Below are 26089 nucleotides of genomic sequence, written 5' to 3'. Positions count from 1 at the left end.
TGGATGGATGAGTGCTTAAGGTTTATTGTAAACCAAGTTCCTTTTCTTGGCTATAAGCTTGAAAATAAATATATATCTATCTACTACAGCAGCTTTCGCAGGTAGATATATCTTCTTCACGTCAACTAGTTTCCTACACAAAAGAACACAAACGTAATTTATTACATTGTTATTAATTATTATATTAAATCTATAGATAATATATAATTCTTTTTCAATCATAAAACAATATAATATTAGTAATTACTTTGAAAAGTCTAAAAGCAAATTCAAGAAAGTAGTGACAAGACCCTCGAAATTAAAAAGAATAAGGAAAAGGCTGTAAGGGTCACACGCGGTTCTTCAAGCGTAGTCTCAAAGCAATTTTATTCACAATAAAACAATCCGTACGTTTCGACTCTAATTCGAGTCATCCTCAGCAGTAATTCAAACCGCACAAAATTACCTTTTTTAAAAAAAGGTAAAAAAAGGCGCCAAGTACACGTATAGTAGTGTATATGTTGTTACCTAAAAAAAAAAAGAAAGTGGTAGTATTATACCTCGAAAAAACCTAAGTAACAAGTGGTAGATCTTTATATCTCGAAAAATCTTGAAAAAATCTAAGCAGTAGTATCTTTATTTCCGAAAAATTATAACCCAAGTGATACACGTCACAAAATTATGTTACCTTATCAAAAAGAAGAGTCGCGTTTTAAGTGATCTATTACAATTACAAAAAAGAAATGATATCTCTTTAAGTTAGAGCGCCAATTACAGAGAGAACATGTATATTGCCTCAAAAAATAATTGTTGCACTACATTGAAAAATCTTTACATTGTGTCAATTAGAAAAGAATGTATAATAACAATTTCATAAGATTAAAAAATTTTATTTAAATTTAACAAGGGAATACAAGATATTTAAATACAAAGTTATTTACATGTGTATTTTTTAATGGCCACAAAGAATTACAGAAGTAACAGTACAAAATAAAAATATTTTATTAAAATACATACATTTTTCTTGTAAAAAAACTTGGCGCTGCTAGACCTTTTAAATAAATAAAAACAACAATAAATAAAAATAATTCAGAGAAGATTACAATGGGAGTAATATTAAATGATTATCAGCGTGGATGTGGGAGTGAGTGATATGGGTGTGCGTGACTACGCGGACGGCGGATAATGCGGCTTATAATTAAGTATAGAATAAGTTTATTTATTTATTTAAAATTTCGAGGTTTAGCAGCGCCAAGTTTTTTTACAAGAAAAATTTATGTATTTTAATAAAATATTTTTATTTTGTACTGCTACTTCTGTAATTCTTTGTGGCCATTAAAAAATACACATGTAAATAACTTTGTATTTAAATATCTTGTATTCCCTTGTTAAATTTAAATAAAATTTTTTAATCTTATAAAATTGTTATTATACATTCTTTTCTAATTGACACAATGTAAAGATTTTTCAATGTAGTGCAACAATTATTTTTTGAGGCAATATACATGTTCTCTCTGTAATTGGCGCTCTAACTTAAAGAGATATCATTTCTTTTTTGTAATTGTAATAGATCACTTGAAACGCGACTCTTCTTTTTGATAAGGTAACATAATTTTGTGACGTGTATCACTTGGGTTATAATTTTTCGGAAATAAAGATACTACTGCTTAGATTTTTTCGAGATTTTTCGAGATATAAAGATCTACCACTTGTTACTTAGGTTTTTTCGAGGTATAATACTATCACTTTCTTTTTTTTTAGGTAACAACATATACACTACTATGCGTGTACTTGGCGCTCATTTTACCTTTTTTTTAAAAAGGTAATTTTGTACGGATATCACGCCTTTTTGTAGTGTTACGCAACTTAATCTTATAAACAATATATCTTATAATTTCATAAACATTTCATAATACAAGGTATGAAGCTAAAAGTGTTACGGACTATTATTTCTAAAGAAAACAACAATTTAATATTTTGCTCAGTTTTTTAACAATAATAATCTGTAACTCTTTTAGTTGTACACCTTGTATATATTTTTCAATTTCAACATAAAACATAATCGCAATAAAGCATGATTAATGTTAATAAGTCGTTAACTGTAAAATTCTTTATTTATTTTTATTTGCGTGTCTTACTGAATGTTGTTCGCAACTGTATATGTACCGATATCTTCAGGTATCGATATTTTTGATAATTATTTTTACGTCAGACATAATTTTAATTCATCCAATTTTTATTATGTCTAAACATAATTTTTGTCCAATATTTATTATGTCTAGACATAATTTTAATTCAGCGATTTTTATTATGTCATGACATAATTTTAATTCTGCCGCTAGGGAAATTTTAAGTCGATTTTTATGAATCAAGCTTGAATTCAATGTTTAGGTGTCCCAGGTTGCCGATGACGAGGTCCACATAGCGCGCTCTATAGTTTTCGGTGTCCAGGTGTATTAATACCTTGAATTTGATGGCCACGTGTTCCAAGTTGCCGATGACGAGGTCCACATAGTGCGCTTCGTAGTTTTCGGTGTTTACATGTATTAATACCTCGAATTCGATATCTACGTGTCCTACATTGGGTGCGTTCAGCCGATACTTTGCTAGCCTAGCAATCGTGAGCAGTCGCTCGTTTTCGCTCGTTTCCTCTTTTTTGACTTACTGGATTAAAAAGAGAAGAAACGAGCAAAAACGAGCAACTGCTCACGATTGCTAGGCTAGCGGAGTATCGGCTGAACGCACCCATTCAGATTTAAAGTTATTAATACACCTAGACACCAAAAACTATGAAGCGCATTATGTGGACCTCGTCATCAGCAACCTGGGACACTTAAACATTGAATTCAACATATTATTACACCTGGACATCGAAAACTACGAAGCGCACTATGTGGACCTCGTCATCGGCAACCTGGGACACGTAGACATCAAATTCAACGTACGATTACACCTGGACACCGGAAACTATGAAGCGCACTATCTGGATCCCGTCATCGGCAACCTGGGATACGTGGACATCGAATTCAAAATATTAATACACGTAGACACCGAAAACTACGGAGCGCACTATGTGGATCTTGTCATCGGCAACCTGGGACACGTAGACATCGCATTCAACGTATTATTACACCTGGACACCGAAAACTACGAAGCGCACTGTGTGGACCTTGTCATCGGCAACCTGGGGCACGTGGACATCGAATTCAAAGTATTAATACACGTAGACACCGAAAACTACGGAGCGCACTATGTGGACCTCGTCATCGGCAACCTGGGACACCTAGACATCTAATTCAACGTACGATTACACGTGGACACCGAAAACTATGAAGCGCACTATCTGGATCTTGTCATCGGCAACCTGGGACACGTGAACATTGAATTCAAGGTATTAATACACGTAGACACCGAAAACTACGGAGCGCACTATGTGGACCTCGTCATCGGCAACCTGGGACACGTAGACATCGAATTCAACGTATTATTACACCTGGACACCGAAAACTATGAAGCGCACTATTTGGATCTTGTCATCGGCAACCTGGGACACGTGAACATTGAATTCAAGGTATTAATACACGTAGACACCGAAAACTACGGAGCGCACTATGTGGACCTCGTCATCGGCAACCTGGGACACGTAGACATCGAATTCAACGTATTATTACACCTGGACACCGAAATCTATGAAGCGCATTATCTGGATCCCGTCATCGGCAACCTGGGACACGTGGACATCGAATTCAAGATATTAATACACGTAGACACCAAAAACTACGGAGCGCACTATGTGGACCTCGTCATCGGCAACCAGGGACACGTAGACATCGAATTCAACGTATTATTACACCTGGACACCGAAAACTATAAAGCGCACTATCTGGACCTTGTCATCGGCAACCTGGGATACATAGACATCAAATTCAAGCTTGATTCATAAGAATCGACTTAAAAATTCCCTAGCGGCACTTTCTGCCAAGCATAGAAAACCTACTTTTCCGTTGACTCAATATTTATTATATATATACCTAATTTTTACTTAAATATCCTCCTGACCGATAAGTTTATCGACCTAATTTTGAAATACGCGCGCGATATCGAAACTGGCGATACCTGCGCCGCCAGCGTCGAAAAAGTGAAAGTGACGTTTCTCTGATAGATCGCGGCGTTAGGAGGAGTATCTTAAAAATAAATTTTCACATTTGGACTTTGCGTCGCAATATCTCCGCTCGTAAGGCACGTAGCGGAATATTATGAGAGAAACCCCCCCCCCCTAATTGGACCCCAAGCTATCGATCAAGCCTACTTAGAACTTGATCCGTTCACTCGTTATCGAGATCTCAACATCTCGGGTACTCGCAACCCGTCGCGTCGCGTAAAAGAGTCACGGTCGGTCTCGCTCCGCGTGTACTTGGCGCGAGACACTACCGTGTCTCTTGATTAGAATAAACGTTCTCCTTTATACATAGCAAGTTTGCTGTTTGGAAATTTGCAGAAACTTACGACTACGACAGCCAAGTCTGTAAAATTAATTTAATGTAAAAATCCAAACAAGTTCACAAGTTCAGAAAACTTACCAAGTAGTCTGGAGAACAGAAAAAACAATAGTATGTGCCACACAAAGGCATGGTGAGAAATTATGTAAAGAGCGATCCGGAGATCCTGTCTCCTCGACGCAAGCAAACGATATGAAACCGTATAACACGCAGCAAGAAGTCTCAAGTCAAGAGTCGGTACAATAAATAAAAGTGTAGGTCAGGGACAAATAACAAATGTAAAAATCGACATCCAAATACAGAATATTAAACGCTAATTCTGCCGAAGGGCAAAGACAGCTATAGGCATGTTTTTACAATTTGTCTAAAATAGAAACGTATGCGTGGTGTAGAAACTCTGTGTCGGTTTGCGAGTTCAAACTGTTCTTTTGTAATTTTATATGTAGCATTTCAGAAACTAGTCGCAAAGATAAGAAGCTCTCTCTGTCAAGGATTTCCACATTTTCCCAATCAAAGTCGTGATCGAAATTGATTCTATGCTCAGTCATGACGGATTGAGTTGCTGTATTTCTATTAATGAGATTACGATGTTCCGTAACTCTCGTTTTTATTTGTCTCAAAGTCTGCCCAACATATGTGGCGTCACAATTTTTACAGGAAATTTTATATACAACATGCTTGTTTGATTGGGTGGGGAGAGTATCCTTCTGAACTCTAATGAACCTTTTCAATTTATTAAGACTAAAGAAAGACAAGTTAACATTCAGATCCTTTACCACACTTTTGAATTTCTCCGATATATTAGGAACATATGGTATAGTAAACCATTTACCCCGACCTTCTTCAATCGTAGGTGGCGCTAAATAAATAAATAAACTTATTCTATACTTAATTATAAGCCGCATTATCCGCCGTCCGCGTAGTCACGCACACCCATATCACTCACTCCCACATCCACGCTGATAATCATTTAATATTACTCCCATTGCATTCTTCTCTGAATTATTTTTATTTATTGTTGTCCTTATTTATTTAAAAGGTCTAGCAGCGCCAAGTTTTTTTACAAGAAAAATTTATGTATTTTAATAAAATATTTTTATTTTGTACTGTTACCTCTGTAATTCTTTGTGGCCATTAAAAAATACACATGTAAATAACTTTGTATTTAAATATCTTGTATTCCCTTGTTAAATTTAAATAAAATTTTTTAATCTTATAAAATTGTTATTATACATTCTTTTCTAATTGACACAATGTAAAGATTTTTCAAAGTAGTGCAACAATTATTTTTTGAGGCAATATACATGTTCTCTCTGTAATTGGCGCTCTAATTTAAAGAGATATCATTTCTTTTTTGTAATTGTAATAGATCACTTGAAGCGCGACTCTTCTTTTTGATAAGGTAACATAATTTTGTGACGTGTATCACTTGGGTTATAATTTTTCGGAAATAAAGATAATACTGCTTAGATTTTTTCGAGATTTTTCGAGATATAAAGATCTAAAACTTGTTACTTAGGTTTTTTCGAGGTATAATACTACCACTTTCTTTTTTTTTTTAGGTAACAACATATACACTACTATACGTGTACTTGGCGCCTTTTTTTTACCTTTTTTTAAAAAAGGTAATTTTGTGCGGATATCACGCCTTTTTGTAGTATATTACGCATTGTATAAACAGTATGTACAGGATAAAGGTATTTGGAGGTATAATACTACCACTTTGTTTTTTTCGAGGTAACAACATAACAGGGTAACAACATAATATATATACACTATTATGCGTGTACTTGGCGCTCTTTTTTACCTTTTTTTTAAAAAGGTAATTTTGTACGGATCAACAGCTACGTCTAAAAATAAAATAATGTATCAATATGATATTATGGCTACGATCAACGTGACACTACAAATGCTTCGAAGCATTCCTCTTCTCTTTTCTTTCAATGAAGAAAGAAGGAAAAGAAGAACGCTCCAGAGCATTTGTATCACGTTGACCGTAGCCTATATATCAAGATATATATATATCAACAACCTGTTCACCGTTCTCTGGATAGAATTGTAACACTGCTCTTGCGCTTCTTGACAGACATGCATACAACGTTGATAAGAAACGATATAAACGTTTTGTAGGATTGTGCAAAGTTTTGCTTGCATAACACAACCACAAGCGCAGAAATACTGACAGCCCCATCAAACGTACCAGCTTTAAATGGCAATCCTTGACCTATATCTAAAAATAAAATAATGTATTAATATGATATTATGGCTACGGTCAACGTGACACTACAAATGCTTCGAAGCATTCCTCTTCTCTTTTCTTTCAATGAAGAAAGAAGGAGAAGAAGAACGCTCCAGAGCATTTGTATCACGTTGACCGTAGCCTATATATCAAGATATATATATATATATCTTTCAGCAACGTGCACAACTTCATTTGAGGTTATAATTGGGTACAACATTCATCGCACGATACTTTTATAATTGCAAATCGGAAACGTACCTCGAGTTCAGCTCTTCTGCGATCAACGAAGTCGAGATCGAACGTGTCAGTCGTCACTTTCTGCCAAGCGTAGAGAACCTTCTTTTCCGGCAGCGATAGTAACACGATGGGTGCGTTCAGCCGATACTCCGCTAGCCTAGCAATCGTGAGCAGTCGCTCGTTTCCTCTCCTTTTAATCCATTGGGTCAAAGGAGAGGAAACGAGCGAAAACGAGCGACTGCTCACGATTGCTAGGCTAGCGGAGTATCGGCTGAACGCACCCAATGTAGGGATATGAAATCTTTAGATAAGCACGAAGCAATTCAATTCAGTATATCGCCGGCACGATTACGGTGTTACTGCTGTTTCGCGTACGCGCGTATGCGCGCGTTGTCGCACCTTACCTCGCAACACGTAATAAAGAGTCACACGGTCGGTCTCGCTCCGCGCGTACTACCGTGTCTCTCGATCGATCGAGATAGGTTAACTGATCAGATGATGAACTGACTGACAGGATAGCGCTCTAAACGAACGCACTGTCTGCACTGCACTGCACTGCGATACTAACGCCGCTAGCCGCCAGTGTCAAAAAAGTGAAAGTGACGTTCTCTGTTTGTTACATGTATGTTATAAAGAAGAGCGGTCGACGTAGACGACGTATCTTAAAAATAAATTTTCGCATTTGGACTTTGCGTCGTAATATCTCCGCTCGTAGGGCACGTAGCGGAATATTATGAGAGAAACCCCCCCCCCCTAATTGGACCCCAAGCTATCGATCAAGCCTACTTAGAACTTGATCCGTTCACTCGTTATCGAGATCTCAACATCTCGGGTACTCGCAACCCGTCGCGTCGCGTAAAAGAGTCACGGTCGGTCTCGCTCCGCGTGTACTTGGCGCGAGACACTACCATGTCTCTTGATTGCTTTGAGACTACGCTTGAAGAACCGCGTGTGACCCTTACAGCCTTTTCCTTATTCTATTAAAAGCAAATTTTTTACAAAAATTGTTTAAAAAATTGCATTTTTTACATGTGTCTTATATGTACACAACCAATTAATTAAAATACAAAAATTTATTTTTATTATTAACAGTATCTAAACGTTTCTGTAATTAGATCTTTCATAAAATGTAATTTAAAAAATTAATAATTTTACCAAGAAATTATGAAGAAAATTACAACTGTTGTTGACAAAACGCTCATAAAAAAATCATAATCTTTATATGAAAAGTTATACTATTATTTACTTATTTATATGTAAACATTGCAAACAATATCAAAAAATACATAAATCATACCCAGCTTTCACATTAGAACCCAAACTAGCAACTTGGACCTTTAGATCCGAAGGAAAACCTTCTTGTGACAGATCGACAACTTGAGATTCATCGTCACTGAAGTTAATCAGAAGCACCACGACGCGGCAACCATTGTTTCGAATTACACGCAGAACAGTGTCATTGTTTGTCGTGATCAATTTATAACTTCCTTCGGTAAGAGCCGGCTCCGTACGGTGCAAGAGGGCTAAGGTCTTATAAATCTTGTAGTGTGATTCCTTGGCTTCCATCTGCTTCGCCAGATTCAACTGCTTGTAATTCTGATTTACCGGAAGCCACGTCGACTTTGCCGTGCTAAAACCTGCCGTAACAAGAAATAATTAAATAGCAAAGTATAGAAATTAAAGTATATTATCCATTCTACTAAACACACTAAGAGGACACAAATGATCATCCTTTACCTGCATTCTTTGTTGCGTCCCATTGGAATGGCGTGCGTTCAGGATCTCGAGTCACACTCAGGTATTGCGCTTGACCCGCGACATGCCTGAGGATCTTTCATGTCTTCCCAGGATATATTCCTTTAGTCCACCATGCCGATTTCATCACCGTTATACGTCACTGCCAAACCCGGTAAGATCATAGATAACATGGTCATTTGATCCGATCTGTCAGGAAAACAAGAGGCAATACGCGGATTATCGTGATTACCCAACTGAAAAAAATTATATTACATTTTAACTTCCCTTATAAAATAAGTAACTGATTTTTTATTTTTATGTAATGCGAGACAGGCATTCTGTTACAGATTAATCGGCAATTTAAAAAATCTTTATATAAATCCTTATACAGTTAAAAGAAATCAAGGTAATTGTGTAGATGGAGGAGATCACTTTGGATGACCTTGATTTTTAAGTTTGTTGTCAAGGTCACCTTCCTGAGTGACTTTCAGAAGGTTTCAACCCGCGCTCGTAGTTTATTAAAAAGTTATTAATAAAAAAAGTTTGAGAAATGTAGCAGTTATGAGTATTAAAAGGCATAAATGACTAATATATACGTTGAAATAGTACATGCATGAACAAGAAAAGTTATTTAAAGCAGTGAATCGTAAATATATTGAAATCTTTTTGCTTTAATATACATTGCCATTATGCAATTAAATGTTTAAAGCAGGTAATAGTTTGTATTTTTGGATAGTTCCCCTGCGGGGGACTCCACTATTGTTGAACTAGACACATAGTGTGCCTTCAAAACAGAACACATGCGTGGGCTTTCCACGCGTGGAAAGTTATAAACCCATGTGGCGTTTTCTAATTATTATACGATATGTTCATAGAACAACAATTATAGACCTCGTTTCGAGCCGAAAGCAACGATTCGCTGCTTTAATGAATATGCTAATTAATGAACGTGCAATTGTATGATTGTTAATAACTTTTCAATAAACAACGAGCGCGGGCTGGAACCTTCCGAAGGTCACTCAGGAGGGTAACTTTGACAACATACTTGAAAATCAAGGTCACCCAAGGTGACCTTCTCCATCTACACAATTACCGAAATCAATTATAATAACTTGGATTCTTTTTATTAAAGTTCTAAAATGATATTTTTCAACTGTAGTACGAATTTAAATAAAAATTGTCCTTAATGCTTTGTAAGTACGACTAATTTTTTATATTGTTATGAAAGAGTATACGTTCCTTTAAAAATGTAATATGTAATACATATAATGTATTCAGTTTTACAAAAAAAATAAGACAAAAATCACAATTTACATAAATTTAAATAAATTTAGACTAACAAACATTTTACTAAATTTTATAAAGAAAAAACGCAGTTTGTTTGTAATGTTTTTATCATAATAATAATAATTTCATATAAATACGTACCACCCAATTAGCGACTTCACTTCTTGGCATTGAATTCATCCAAGAATCCATTTCTCATTTAAAATCTTGCGCGAACGATTTTGAGTTTAAATTTCTAATAAACTTAAAGTTAAAAGGCAGCAAGTTGTAATCATAATATTGTATAGTGTGCTCTAAAGTAGTGTACGCCTTCATCACTACCATCTGAATCAAAAGAGAAACGTACGTATTAGTATTGCATCATGCACGAAGATCAAGAAAGCACAATATGGATGGATTTAATATAAGAAAACAGAAAATCAATTCATGTACCTTCTGATCCTGATTATGTTTAGCAGCATACAAATCTACGAATTTTTGCCACTCTCCAAACAGCTTGTAAGTTTCGATTAAATCCATAGTATAAGTATGATTCAAATACGTATAATCTCGTGGCGTGGCACCTTCCACAAAACTTCTAGGTTCATCCCGTAACTTTAAGTCTTCATAAATAAATGCGGAGGAATCAATGCGGAATCCGTCTATACCCAAATCCAGCCAAAATATCAAAACTTTCTATAACCAATCAAACATAAGATCAAAAATTTTCAGAATAAACTTATTTTAAAAATAAGTATAATAAACATGTGTTTAGTTTTGTAATTAAATTATTTGTTAGAATATTTGCATATATATATATATATATATATATATATATATTATGCCTTTTTAATTATAATATTTAATAGTATATTGTGCACTCTAAGGGGAGAAAGCAGCGTTTTTCAGACGAGTGTGAAGTTTGCCGCCCTCGTCTTCGGCTCGGGCGGCAAATCACACGAGTCTGAAAAAGCTTTCGACCCGAGGTGCACACTATATTTTTCACAACATTTTTACGGAAAGTTCGACTTCCATGCCTAGAGAAGGGCGAGAGTGGCTATTTCACGCCAGGGCTTACTTTCCTTTCTAGGTAAGAAAATTGATACTTTCCCGTATCTGCCCTAGCTAGGAAAATGATTACTTTCCGCCCGTTATGCCGCCCTGGCGTGAAATTGGCCACTTTCACCCCTCTCTACAGGTATGGAAAGTTGAACTTTCCGTGGAGGTGTTGTGAAATAGTTATTTGTGCAACAAAAGGCGAATGCGTCAACTCCGCACCCGGGAATTTTCATCTTATAGCACTTGTTGCACAAATAAATTTAATTTCCAGTTTAATTTACTGTTATTTTATTACATTATTCAAGAAATTTATGTCTTAAATTTAAAAAAAAATTATAATTCAGAATACATAATAAATTTAGTAATTAAAAAATGTATTATACGTACAAAAATAAAGGCCAACAAATTTTTATAATAATTATTTATTTTACTAGAATTATGTAATTATTTATTTTACTAGGTTTGCATAGAGAGGGTCCCGATTGCCTGCAAATCGATTGCCTACAGTGTCGTTTGCCAATATCTCATTTGCCGACATTTCGTTTGCGTACAAAAATTATTGCCTACAAGCTCGAGCTTGTAGGCAATCGACTTGTAGGCAATAATTTTTGTGCGCAAACGAAGTGTCGGTAAATGAGATGTTGGTAAACGACACTGTAGGCAATCGATTTGTAGACAATTGGGACCCTCCCGTTTGCATATATTAGTAAGAAAAAACATCGATCACACACAAAACGCGTCAAAGTTCATATTAAGTATTTATATTAACATAAATTGTAATAAATTTATTTAATTACATTAATAATGTTAGTAAGATAAATAAATACGATGTATTCAAGATATAAATTATTATATAATCGTAACCCAGATAGCACATATTAGTTTCATATACGTTTTTTGAACGTATACATAGTTATTTCATAACTGTAAAAAACCATTAAGAAACGTTTGAACAAAAATGTTTTGGAAACCATGATACGTATTTTTTACGTTTCTACAGTTAACAAAAATACCTATTTGTTAAATTTTTTTTTTCTAAATTATAATTTGCTTTATTTATATACATATAATAGCTTTAATAGCCTTTTTGAAACATTTTAAATTATATTGAACTAATTATTGCACAAAATAAATCATTTTATCCATGCACATATATCCACTTATTTACTTAAATTAATTTTGTTCTACTGGTCTTAATCTATTTGTCATCGGACAAATCTGAGCTTAGAATCCAACAGTTGCAAAATAAACGTTCTGTTGAACGTGGCCATTGAAAGAACATTTATACGTGTTCTGTTTTGAAGAACTTTCTAAACTGGTCCACATCAGTAATGCAATTAAGTTAAAAGTGAAACAAGTACATTTTGTTTTACTTTAACTTATTGCACGAATGTGCACCAGTTCAGGAATTTTTTTGAAAAAGAATAGACGTCATGGATGGTATATGCATAAAGCTTCTAGAACATTCTCACGCATGTTTCAAAGACGTCATAAACACGTTCAAAAGACGTGAAAAGTAGGAATTTTAAATGTCTTTATCTAAAATGTCTATCATTAAAACAAAACGTTTCTATAATAGTTTTTTAAACGTTATTTTATCGGAAAAGAAACGTTCCATCGCAAACGTTTTTTGAATAGACATTTTTACTCATAAAAAACGTTTCTAGAAATCGGCTATAAAACATTTTGGAAAAACACTCATAAAACATTTCTGAAATGTGTATGTGCTATCTGGAAAGTGTCTAGTGTTATAAAAATTTTCCAAGTCTACAACATATGACAACATTTTAAAGAAAAAAATTCTTTTTTGTTACTTACTTTCATCTCTAATCTTACTGCAGAGTTACGAAAATTTAAGTCAGGTTGTCTATACTCGAACTGATGAAGATACCATTGTTTCTGTGATTCGACATAAGTCTACGCGGAATCACTAAATACGCTGATCCAATTGTTGGGCGGTGTTAGGCCGTCTCCATTTCGACCGCGTGCCCACACATAATAGTTCTTATACTTCTTGTGACTTTGTAGAGCCTTTTGGAACCATATATGCTTGTCAGATGTATGATTCGGCACAAGATCAAGAACTACCTGTGTTCGGCGTATCGCCTTGTAAATAGCATAGTTACTTCATGTTCATGTATTCATTTATCGTTTATACCTAGTTGCATAAGTCGTTTGTAATTTTCGCGCAAAACGTCGGCGGATCGCGATCAGCCAAATCATGCGACTCACCTGTCGGTGCTGCCATCGCCCATCCGCCGACGGTATCCACCCCCCCGGAAAGGGAACAACTACTCGCCGCAGCGACATGTTCCAGGACCGCGGGGACAGAGCATTAGCAATCCAGCCGTCTTACGGCAAACACATTTTGGACAGCCGCCTTACGGCACACCCTCTCATCGTCAAATAGTCGAAGAAGACACACCTCTCATCAGAACTTCTCGTCAAGCCGCCGTGCGGCACACACACACACACATAGTCTAAGAGCCGTCTTACGGCGTACGTTTGCCGGGCAAAACGCATCACGGAATCGCCTTTGCCGCCTTGCTCAACCGGGAGTGCGCACGTCTCCTACTGCCTTTTCCTGCCTGCTCTATCGCTTGCTCTCCACCGTTTTGCTTGCTTGCACGAGTTTTACCATCGCATGCCGAACGAGACCCACGGAGCGGCCAAGTCAGGGGACAGGACGAGGATTGGCGGAATCACGGGGACGACGGCCGACACGGCGGTGAGTCGCTTCGCTTAATATTTCGTAGCATGCGTTTCTGCTTCCGCGTTAAACATTTGATAGTCGTGAGGGGAACCCCCCTCTGGTCCTTTGAGTATCGCAAATCTTGCCTCCGGGGCAAAACTATCCCCGTTCATTGGTCCTTCGAGCCGGATTTCGCGTTAGAAAATTACCGCCGACCTTTCGCTCACGTCGCATTATTCCTTAACTTGTTAATTTTCGCACATTCTTGTAATCGCGCATCGCGATAACACGTGGCGCGTGGTAGCCTCTCGCGATATCTTTCGTTCGCAATTCTTAATTCGCGACGAGAATACTCGCGTGAACTGCTCGCTCGCAACCATGCTATCGTCGTTATATGCCTTTGTCGTGAATACGCTTAATTATTTGTTTTCATAGTCGCGAGACGCAATAACGCGCGGCGTGTTAAAATCTTTAGTCTCGCGCGATATATCTCGTTCGCAATTCTTAATTCGCAGCGAGAATACTCGCGTGAACTTCTCGCTCGTCGTAACACGTTCCGCCGCAGTTATCCGCACTAACGCGAATTGCAATAACGCGTGGCGTGTTAATAATCTAATTAATTCGCGACGAGAATACTCGCGTGAATTTACGATCTCGCGCGATATCTCTCGCTCGCAATTCTCTCGCTCGTTGTAACACGTTCCATCGCCGTTATTTGTACTAATCGTAAATTGTGCAATTGACGCGGTAATTATTAAAGCCCGTCATTGTTAACATAGAAACCGAAATATTCAGATCTCGAATATTCTCGGGCAAGCCATACGTTTTCGCCGCGCCGTCGACGGCCTTGACGCTCGGTCACGGGCCGGCAGCGTATATACACATTTTTTCTACATAAGCTCGCGTTCCATAATAACGCGCTACATTATTTTCGTTGTGGCTGGGTGTGTTTCGGCCAGACTCGAAATACATATTGAAAATACATACCGAAACTATTATTCCGATTGTTGGAATTCTCGCAAATATACTTGCCACCGATCGAATATACTGTTCGTCGGCACTGGTCCCCGGTATAGAATATATTGCAGCACTCAAGGTAAACTTATTAAAGATTATAATTACAATTATAATCACAATTGCAACGAAGTTGGCGTAATTGATGCTCATGTCGTGGATTATTGCTCGTGTCATGTGTGTACTGCTCAGTGTGTACTGTCGTATACGCTGCTCGTGTCGTAGTTCCGCGCGCAACATGTATTGCTGAAAACTCAATCTGAACAAATACTTGAGTGCATTTCTCGCCGTAACCGGGCACCTGTGCCAACCTAATTGATGATTTTGATCGTTGATACAACTATTTTCTTATTTTGTGCATCCCTTGCAACCCTCTTCCTTGCTAGCTCTACACTGCATTTGATCCCCTTTCCTTGCGTTCGCCATTCGCTCTTGCGATTAACAAAATTGTCATTTTAATTGCGCTATTATATCGTAATTGAGGAACGTTCTCCCGGGAACATTCCATTGAGCCTTCGCGTAGGAATCCGAAACGAACCATCTGCTATTCCTCGTCACCTTGACGAACGGAACGGTTGTTTGCTTTCGTTCTCTCTTTCGTCCCTTAGCATATAAACTCGAAGCCTATTGTTAGCCGTTATTTTCACGGGGCGACAATACATTACGTGTCCTTGGGGTCGTTCGCCGTTGCTGTTGATTGCTTTACGTATCAATCAACATGTCGAAATCAAAGTCAGCTCTCTTTTGTCGCGAGTTATGCGTCCGGCGGATGAGGGAGATTTATGATCTTGCCCGGAAGGCCTCGTCCGAACCGACGATCCTAGAAAGTTTTCTTGCCCGCTATCAGAGCGTGGCGAGAATCGCCGAGGACTTTGAGAACGCGCATCTCAAGGTTATACAAGAGACTACTGAGTTCGACACCGAAGATGCGGTTCGGGCAGACTTCGACAAGATGCATTACGCCGTGAAGGGACGGTATCACGCGCTCACGGGCACGGCGCCCGGAACCACACAGGCTCATTCCGCGAGCCACGCGTCGGCGATCAAGTTACCCAAAATTACGCTTCTGTAATTTTCGGGCGATCTCACGCTGTGGCCGTCTTTTATCGTTTTGTTCAACACCTCGATTCACGACAACTGACAGATCTCGTCAATAGAGAAGTATCAATATCTGCTGGCCTCGCTAAAGGGGAAGGCGCTTAATGTAATCAAGAATTTGCCCCTCGCCGCGGAGTATTTCATGATTGCATACGACGCGCTGCTCGACAGATATCGGAACAGAAGGAAACTAGCGGACCACCACCTAAAATCGATACGCGAAGCCAAACCGTTAAAAATAGAATTGGCCGATGCCCTCCATAAATTATTAGATACGTTCACCGAAAACACTCGCGCGCTAAACCTGATGAAGTTCCCTACCGATTCGTGGGATTTCCTTTTGCTCAATTTCCTGCTCGTGAAGCTTCCCCGATCATTGCGGGAAAAGTTCGAATCTGTTCATCGAGCCGAAGAGATACCGCAATACGCTCAACTCATCAAGTTTCTTTCCAAGCACTGTAAAGTCCTTGAGGCCATCTCGGGTCCGTCAACCATGCCGTTCAAATCACAATCGTCCGCGTCGGCTTTGTCGCTTGCAACTCGAACTGCCGAGTGTCCGGTGTGCAAGGAACAACATCTCGTGTTTAAGTGCCCTCGATTCTTGAAATTATCCCCTTGGGAAAGGCATTCAACGGCCAAAACCGCGAATTTGTGTCTCAATTGCCTTCGCGCGGGTCATGGCACTAACAACTGCACATCGACGGGGACATGCCGGTCGTGCCAGGCTAGGCATCATACCTTATTGCACTTCGGACGGAATTCGGGTCCAGTGGGCACCCCGGCGGATACCGGAGCCCCCTCTGAATCGGCCGCCGACGAGAGTTCGTCGCCACAACGTAACGAGCCCCTCGTCACCATGACCAGCGTCGCGAAATCGAGCTCGACCGTATTACTGTCAACGGTACAGGCCGAAGCTCTCGACGTCCACGGGAATCCATTCCCTGTTCGCATGCTTTTAGATAGTGCCAGTCAGTTGAACTTTATCTCGGAAAATTGCCTGCAAAGGGGTGGTTTCGGACGAACCAAAGGTCGCACGGTAGTTTTAGCGGTTAATGATACTAAGGCAGCTGCTACTCGAGGTAGCACCTCACTCGTGATTCAAGTACAGGGTAACGGCAATACTCGCGTTCCGATAAAGGCTACGATTCTCCCACGCATCTCCGCCCAATTACCTAGTAGTCAAGTCAAACAAAGAGCGTGGAAACACATAGAGGGATTGAAACTGGCGGATCCGCAGTATCACCGACCGGGTCCCATCGATATCTTAATCGGCGCAGAGATCTTTACGTCATTGCTTCGAGACGGTCGTCGCGTAGGGAAGAAGGGCGAACCAGACGCCTTTAATTCCATTTTTGGTTGAGTTTTAGTCGGTTCGGTATCAACTCAGGCATCTCGGTCTACACACTCGTTCCTGACTCTCGATTCATTAGACGCGTCTCTCAGTCGATTTTGGCAGTTAGACGAGATTCCCACGGCTCCGCCGTATTCACAGGAAGATAGACGTTGCGAGGAATTATTTGCGCAGACCACGTGTCGCGATGTATCTGGTCGATTTGTAATATCGTATCCTTTCATAAAGGACAAACCTTGTTTCGTTGGCACGCGTCAAGTAGCCGTGAACAGATTTCGCGCACTTGAGCGTCGCTTCAAAACGGATAAAAAATTCAAAATAAATTACAACAAATTCATGCAGGATTACTTAGATAATAACTATATGAAATTGATCAAGCAGCCGTTTCCAGTGGACGGACCTATTTTTTACCTACCCCATCATGGGGTATTCAAGTCGGATAGCACGACTACGAAATTGCGCGTCGTATTTGATGGATCGGCTAAGGATCTGAACGGCGTCTCGCTGAATCAAATGTTGCGATCCGGTCCCAAATTACAATCAGACATAGTTGTGATATTGTTGATGTTCCGACTCGGTTTCGTGGCGCTCACCGCGGATGTCAGACAGATGTTTCTTCAGATATTAGTCGAACTCGGTCATTGTGACCATCAGCAAATAGTGTAGCGTTTCTCAGAAAACGATCCGATCTCGGACTACCTTTTGTTGACTGTCATTTTCGAATTGACATGCTCTCCATTCATAGCGATTGCTTGCATGTTAAAGTTAGCGACGAAAGGCAAGACAAGTTACCCATTGACCGCGGCTGCCTTGGAGGAGAGCGTCTACGTCGACGATGTGGTGACAAGTGTCGAGTCAGTGGAGAAGGCCCGCGAGCTTCAGCGGCAACTACAAGCCTTGCTTAAAACTGCCGGCTTCGAACTCAGAAAATGGGCCAGTAGCCATCCGTCGGTCTTAGCTGATCTGGATCCGGAACTCTGCAGCCAGTCGTTACTATCCTTTGAATCGCCGGAAGACCAGTTTCTTAAGGTCCTTGGACTTCGTTGGTGCCCTCAAACGGACGACTTTGGATTTCAGGTCAACCCGTTGGACAGAGATTGCACCAAACGCACCATTTTCTCTGAATTAGCTCGCATCTTTGATCCCTTGGGGTTCCTGACCCCGCTTACATTCATGGCCAAACGATTGATCCAGCAACTCTGGATGCTCAAGGTAGAGTGGGACGACAGGCCTCCCTCAGAGATATGTTCTAAATGGGAAAGATACAAGTCGGAGCTCTCCGCGTTAGCCGCCATTCGTATACCTCGTACTATCGCGGTCGTAAATAACGTAGTCAGGCGAGAAATCCACGGATTTTGTGACGCGAGCCGTTGTATATATTAGACTCGTCACCGAGAATGGGGTGATAATCCGCATGCTCATCGCCAAATCAAGGGTGGCCCCACTCAAGGCCATCACCTTACCGAGACTCGAACTTTCCGCGGCGGTCTTACTGTCAGATTTGTTGGAATATGTCGAGAAAATTCTCCGACCTAAAGTTGCCGTCGACGACACATACGCCTGGTCGGATTCTGAGGTTACCCTCGCGTGGATACGCTCGGCTCCGCACCGTTGGAAGACGTTCGTGCGTAATCGTGTCGCACGCATCCAGTCCAACACTAACATTTCCTGCTGGAAACATGTCGATACCAAATCTAACCCCGCTGATTGCTGCTCAAGGGGCTTGTTCCCCCAGGAACTAGTCGACCACCCGCTGTGGTGGACCGGTCCTGCGTGGCTCGTCGAATTCGAACCCACTCCAGAAACGACATTGGAAGCTGAGGATCTTCCCGAGGAGGAAGAAAATTCTCGCGCCTTTGTCTGCACAAATCCTGCGGATGATGTAGATTTCATTACTGTTGTCGATTCGCTTCTTGATCGCTTCTCGTCGTTAGACAGACTTGTCAGAGTGTTTGCGTATTGCCTCCGATTCGCTACCAAAACAAGATCAAACACGCTCACTCTCGTCGTGGATCAAATCGAATTTCACTCGACCTTGTTATACCTCGTCAAATTTGTACAATCTCGCAGAGGATATCGGTAGCTTAAGACGCAATCAAGGTTGCTCCAAACCTTTGCGAAAACTCGCCCCCTTCTTGGATGCTCGCGGAGTCCTCTGGGTGGGCGGCAGGCTGACGCATTCCGCCATCTCATACGGGGCTAAACACCCGGCACTGCTGCCTAACCGACATCGACTCACGGAACTTATAGTAGAGCGCACCCACCGCCTGCATCTGCATCCGGGACGTCGAGCGTTGCATTATATCCTGTCACAAAACTTCTGGATCCTGGGGGCCCATCAGGCCATTAAACGCTGCCTATCGCGTTGCTATCGGTGCTTCAGGGCGAATCCACGCCCGATGCAACCGCCCATGGCGGACCTACCGTTAGATCGAGTACGCCAGGCTAAGCCCTTTTCGATCACCGGAGTCGACTACGCTGGGCCATTCTCAGTCTACAATCGTCGTTCCCGCGGAGCAACCCCGTTCAAGGCCTACGTGTGCCTTTTTGTCTGCTTTGCAACCAAGGCAGTTCACCTAGAGCTCGCCTTTTCTCTATCTACAGAATCGTTCCTGTCAGCCCTGAGGCGCTTCATCGCTAGACGCGGCCGTTGCTCGCGAATATACAGCGACTGCGGCACCAACTTTGTTGGAGCTCAACGGGAGCTCGTCGGCTGCATGCAGGCCGCCTCGGAACGGGAGCAAATCCAGTGGGCCTTCAACCCCCCCTCGGCACCGCATTTCGGTGGCCTTTGGAAAGCCGGGGTCAAATCGATGAAGACCTACTTGAAGCAAGTACGCTCGTTCAGTTCAGTACGCTCGTAACCCAAGTAGAAGCTATCCTGAACTTCAGACCCCTCTGTCCCACCAGTTCAGATCCCAGCGACCTCGGGGTGCTCTCCCCGGGGCATTTCCTCACCCTGGAGCCTCTCGTGGCGGTTCCACACCCTGACCTGAACCCGGTGCCGATGAACAGACTCGATTGGTGGCAACTGGTGCAACATATGCACCAGCAGTTCTGGAAGAGGTGGCATGATGAATACCTGCACACCCTCCAACAGCGACCGAAGTGGTTGCAATCGGCACCTACGGTAAAAAAGGACACACTGGTCCTGGTAAAAGGCGAAAACGCCCCTCTTTTGCAATGGAGGCGAGGGCGAATCGTGGAGCTGCACCCGGGCCGTGACGGCGTTGCTCGGGTCGCTACGGTGCGGACGGCGGATGGCGTGCTTACTCGTCCTCTGGTGAAATTGTGCCCACTGCCGATGGACACTTCGCTAGAGGAATCTATTTAAGCGTAGAAAATACGTCGTATTTTGGTGGGCGGTATGTTCGGCGTATCGCCTTATAAATAGCATAGTTACTTCATGTTCATGTATTCATTTATCGTTTATACCTAGTTGCATAAGTCGTTTGTAATTCTCGCGCGAAACGTCGGCGGATCGCGATCAGCCAAATCATGCGACTCACCTGTCGGTGCTGCCATCGCCCATCCGCCGACGGTATCCACCCCCCCGGAAAGGGAACAACTACTCGCCGCAGCGACATGTTCCAGGACCGCGAGGACAGAGCATTAGCAATCCAGCCGTCTTACGGCAAACACATTTTGGACAGCCGCCTTACGGCACACCCTCTCATCGTCAAATAGTCGAAGAGGACACACCTCTCATCAGAACTTCTCGTCAAGCCGCCGTGCGGCACACACACACACACACATAGTCTAAGAACCGTCTTACGACGTACGTTTGCCGGGCAAAACGCATCACGGAATCGCCTTTGCCGCCTTGCTCAACCGGGAGTGCACACGTCTCCTACTGCCTTTTCCTGCCTGCTCTATCGCTTGCTCTCCACCGTTTTGCTTGCTTGCACGAGTTTTACCATCGCATGCCGAACGAGACCCACGGAGCGGCCAAGTCAGGGGACAGGACGAGGATTGGCGGAATCACGGGGACGACGGCCGACACGGTGAGTCGCTTCGCTTAATATTTCGTAGCATGCGTTTCTGCTTCCGCGTTAAACATTTGATAGTCGTGAGGGAAACCCCCCTCTGGTCCTTCGAGTATCGCAAATCTTGCCTCCGGGGCGAAACTATCCCCGTTCAACCTGTAAGAATGATATTATAAAGTGGCCCTAAAGTTGCAATAAAAAATAAAAAGTAACGTGTTTTCTGAAATAACATAAAGAGAAGTAAGTTTATACATTTTTGACTTATTGTTAGATATATAATCATAATATAAAAAATTTATTTATAATTGTGCACGATATTGGCAAGACGTCTCACTTTTAAACCAAGTGCTTTAGCGCGCGCTAGAAGAACTTTGAAGTCTTCTAATGAACCGAAGGTCGGATCGATGATTTTAAAATCGGATATGTCATATCCGAAATCGATCATGGGACTTGGATATATGGGCGACAACCAGATTGAATTGATGCCAGTGTCCACGATATAGTCCAACTTTGAAATTATTTCTGACAATGTAAAATAACACATCTAAATATCGCCGACATTACGTACCTATTTTTGACTACATTTGTCTCAAAATTTTTAGAGAACAACAGTTTTCAGATTAACTGTATAAAATTATGTAACAATTAATTGAGTGTAACTTGTAATATTATATTATATAACAATTCATTGTTATTTTATTATATGGAACATAATCACAACAGGCTGTTGGCATACACTTACCTTTCAAGTCGCCTATTCCATCAGCATCCGAGTCATACAAACTTCTCGGATAAACTTGATAGAAGACGGTGTTATTCCACAATGACTTATTGAGAATCTTATTATTCTTATGGTTAGCGAAGGAGCCGCTTGCAAAAAGCAAAAGAGTACACAAGTTCGTTGTCCACGACATAATGCCGTTTGTGCTTGTCAAGTCTCAAAATTGTTTATATATATCAGTGGTAAAAAGAATCGCTATCAGTCCAATTATCGATTATGCCTAACAAAGATATAGTTTAACGCTATCTCAACGTTGCATTCGAAAAAAATAAATAAACATAAAAACTGTTATAGTACTGTAACGATTACAGCATGAAATTTTTCCATCGTGATAATTGAAAACATGACAAATAGCTAATGTATCTTTGACAAATTGCAAAATTAATAACCATATACTTATAAGTCAACCGCGTACGGCGTATTTTTTCCATACGTTTATCGCGTACAAACTAATACATACATTAGAAAATGCACTACACATGATATAATAATTAATGCCAGATTGATAATTTGCATTGAATTAGCACAAATAATATGTCTGTTAACGTATATGTTAATGACATTATTGTTTGAGTCACCCGGAAATAACATGAGAATAACAAATTGTGTTGAGCATGACACATTCTCACGCGTTTCACTTTACTACGAATATATACGTTGCACTTACCTATACAACCTAGAAAAATTACGAGACATTGTTTATAAAAAATATATATATATATAAACGTTTAGTATAATAAATTATTTTAAAAACTACGTTTATCCATATTAATTAATCTTTTATTATTTCTATTTATAATTTTTATAAGATAATATATAGAAATTATTTTTTAAAATATTGTTGACAGAGGCGATAAATATTATAAATTATAAAACACATAAAACCCATAAAACATTTTCATATGTTTCAAGAAATTGATATAAACAAACCGAACACAGGATATCGTTGAATATTTCTTTCTTTGGCCAAATTTTTTTTTTTTTTTTACGAATTCTTAATATTAAAATTTAAGGCTATTTTAAAAGTACGGATTTTGTGAGGGTAGGAACATACAAAATATTTAAACATTTAAAGAATATTTATAATATTAAAATAACAAATAATTTTTGTTTTTTTTTACTTCTACTTTTATTTATATCACCATAGACATTGAGGGCATAAAAGTAAGTTGTCAATAAAATTTATATCAACGTTAACATATTTAGAATTATATTATGACTGTATTATAACTACAGCAAATTGGCTGTTAAGTTTATTTAATATAAAAAAAAATAATAATAAAAGCTATAACAAATAATATTATAATTTAAAGCATGATTCCAAGTAATGTATAATACTAAAAATATTCCGCTCAACTTTTGTAGTAAGAAAATGGGCAGTTTTAACAGGCAAATTTATTCTTCTCTTATATAATGTGCTTTTAAAATATCAATAATATACGCACATAAATCAAAAAGTAATTGTTTGAAATAACCGCGTAATATGATCTCGCGAGGAGAGGCAGAGCACCGTTGTATCGACCGTTATATCGATAAATCAATTTCATCGATTACCCGCGACGTGATAATCGAGCAACGCTTGGCGTTGTCACCAAACGTGCTTCCGATGTTTGCGAGCGGCGTGGTAACTAAGTTATGTTTGGCGTTGCTAATGCGTACTTCCGATGATTTTCGCAAGGAAGAAGACGAAGTGACAATCGTTTCTCTGCGCGTCGGTTTCGGCCATTCGCTCTCGGGAAGTTGAGCCAATAACACGATTTTTTTTACTCCCCAGGGGTCATTTGGCATTTGTGCTATTTGATACAGGTATTTGTAAACCCGAGGTCCCGAGCACAGCAGCACCGTAATCTCCGTCAGTCTTTCGAGGCTGACGGAGACCGGGGAGCCTTTCGGGGCTCGCGAGGAAGGCGCCCTCTATGATAAATCGCTCGGCTCTGCGGAGCCGTTATGATCCCCCAAGGGTCAGTGCGGCGGCTCTTCAGAGGCGTCACTGATACGGGTTTAGCAAACCCGGGACACCTGAGCTCGGGCAGGCTGAGCTCGATCGTTAGGCCCGGAAGCCAACCAGCTTATTGGAAGGAAAACCCAGACAGAAACCAATTCCTTAAAATTAATATGACGGATAAAAGGAAACGAACGGGCTTACCACCCCAGGATGTTCGGACATCCAGGGGTCGGCACGGGGAGAGTATTGTCCCAGCTCTCCCCCTGTCGTCATCAAACGATGAGCCAGCTGCTGAGTTTGGGGCAAGCTCAGCGGTGGAAAGGGCGATCGCCGCCAAATCGGAGTTCGAACGGGACAGATTGGAGATAACCTACCACGGGACTTTAAGTCGATGGAGGCTTTTGAATTGGTTGAGGAGATCCGGACTTGTGTGTTCGACGTGATTCTCGCCGAGAATTGTTTGTCAGAATTAATGGAAGAGGGCGAGATGGTCTACGACATCGCCAAGATAATGTGGACAAGAATCGATGAGGGGAAAAAGGCGCTTAAGCGTAAGGAGAAGGATACACTTGCCTTGGAAGAAGGTAGGTAAATTATATAAACGAATGACCGCGATAAAGAACGCGCATGATATGTGTAAGGCCGAGCTTACAACATGCAAGGCCAAGCTGGCCGAGCGTGAATCCGCTCCTTCGATCAGAGAGATCGGGGTCCTCCTGGGGTTGGTCGGCCGCGGTTTGCCGCTCGCTACTGTCGGGCTCCGGCCCCACTGCTATGCCGTCCTCTGGGGAATTTCCGTCTCCCGCGGCGAGAACTTCCCTTCTTTTGAATTCTTGCCCTTTCTTTAAGCCCCGTGTGTTCGCGCGGGGTCTAGGGGAGGGGCACGGTTCTTCTCTCCAGCCGAATTATCTCGGCTTACTTATGCGGACTCGTGGAGTCGGGTCCGTCTTAGTTGTGTAGTGGGCTTTTTTCCCTCTTTTTAGACGAGTGCGTGGATTCGCACTCGTGCTCTGTCTATGTGAAACCCCTCTCCGGATAGAGGGGGTTCCTGTTTGTGTTGTTCGTGCACGTCCCGTGATGGTTCATGTGCGTGTAGTTATGGAGTGTGGACTTCCCCGAGTAAACTATCCTCGTAGCCGATGAAGAGATCCCCGTGATGCGGTTGTAGATCGGCGTCGCACCCGTCATCATGGAGGATTCCCGAGGCGGTGAGATGGTGGTGCATACGCGTTTCACCATCCGACTAGGGATGATTTCCCTCGGGGATTGAAGCATCTCTATATCTGACCTTCCATGTGTCCTTGAGTAATTGGTTACGTGTTTTCTGGCGCTTCGGTGCACGGACTGTATCGTCACACTACGTTATACCACTGTGTCTTCCGTGTGTCGTGACTATAGAGTCCAGTGTGTTGTGTTTCAGGGAGAGTTTTTAGTGGGTGCAAGCCCCACATACCCCGGGTGGCCGGCCCCGGAATGATGCGCGAGGCATTTTCTCTCTTCCTACGGGAAACAAAAAAAGTAACACGTTTTTTAGTTAGGGCCTGTTAACCGTTTATATCTTTGATTCGAGTGTTCTTAACTGAATTGTGAAATTGTAAGCAGTCGTTTAACCTGTTTTTGCGAGCGCTATCGAATCTACACATCCAAGTTGCTGGGAACTTACTGCATCTTCCGAATCACAACGAAAAATCGTTAAGGATCTCTCCCTTGAACGACGACGTGTGGCTACCATCTATCCTGCTATCGACAGATAGAGAGATTATGATCCCGATGCAGACATCACAAATTGAGAGCCTAGTATCGACGCTGATACGAGCAATTCATGAGACATCTGTTCTCTGTCTGTTCCATGAACAGTGCAGCTTTCGTAAAAGTACTTTAGTGTTTCCTGAAGCCCGAGATGTAAGTTGAGACGTAACGATCTCTCTTGGTTTCAAAAACATCGCTCAATCAACGAGTTAAGATTCATGACATCAAGTTACAAAGACTTTGTGAGAACGTTCAATTCTTTTCGTCATAGTTTACATTATTGTAATAATCATTGGTCATTACTCAATATAACGACAATTTCGTTGTACTCAATAACATTTACATTTCATTTCTCTTTGACGTCTTGAAACAAATATCAGTCATGTTTTTCTATCATGTTTGTTCTTGATAATTGTAAAATTAATCAATGTGATTAATTATAGTACACAAAGAT

General features: G+C 40.8%; 1 long non-coding RNA gene and 1 pseudogene across 2 annotated transcripts; both read right to left on the bottom strand.

Annotated features, from left to right (window-relative positions):
- LOC143904656 (maltase 1-like) lies at positions 1-22105 on the bottom strand (annotated as a pseudogene). The gene is made up of 8 exons (XR_013259002.1): positions 21903-22105; positions 21495-21682; positions 12838-13107; positions 10414-10656; positions 10123-10305; positions 8695-8948; positions 8255-8594; positions 1-133 (listed from the first exon to the last, which is right to left on the bottom strand). The product of XR_013259002.1 is annotated as a maltase 1-like (transcript).
- On the bottom strand, positions 5916-7509 carry LOC143904657 (uncharacterized). Its single transcript, XR_013259003.1, has 3 exons — positions 6979-7509; positions 6511-6708; positions 5916-6328 (listed from the first exon to the last, which is right to left on the bottom strand). It is a non-coding gene; the product is annotated as an uncharacterized LOC143904657 (long non-coding RNA).
- Positions 22106-26089: the final 3984 nt, after the last annotated feature.

Source organism: Temnothorax americanus, unplaced genomic scaffold, assembly GCF_048541705.1.
Source record: "Temnothorax americanus isolate GAGA-0224 unplaced genomic scaffold, ASM4854170v1 Scaffold55, whole genome shotgun sequence".
Lineage (NCBI taxonomy): Eukaryota > Metazoa > Arthropoda > Insecta > Hymenoptera > Formicidae > Temnothorax > Temnothorax americanus.
Note: the sequence above shows the minus strand (reverse complement) of the source record. Positions and strands in the feature narration are given on the sequence as shown.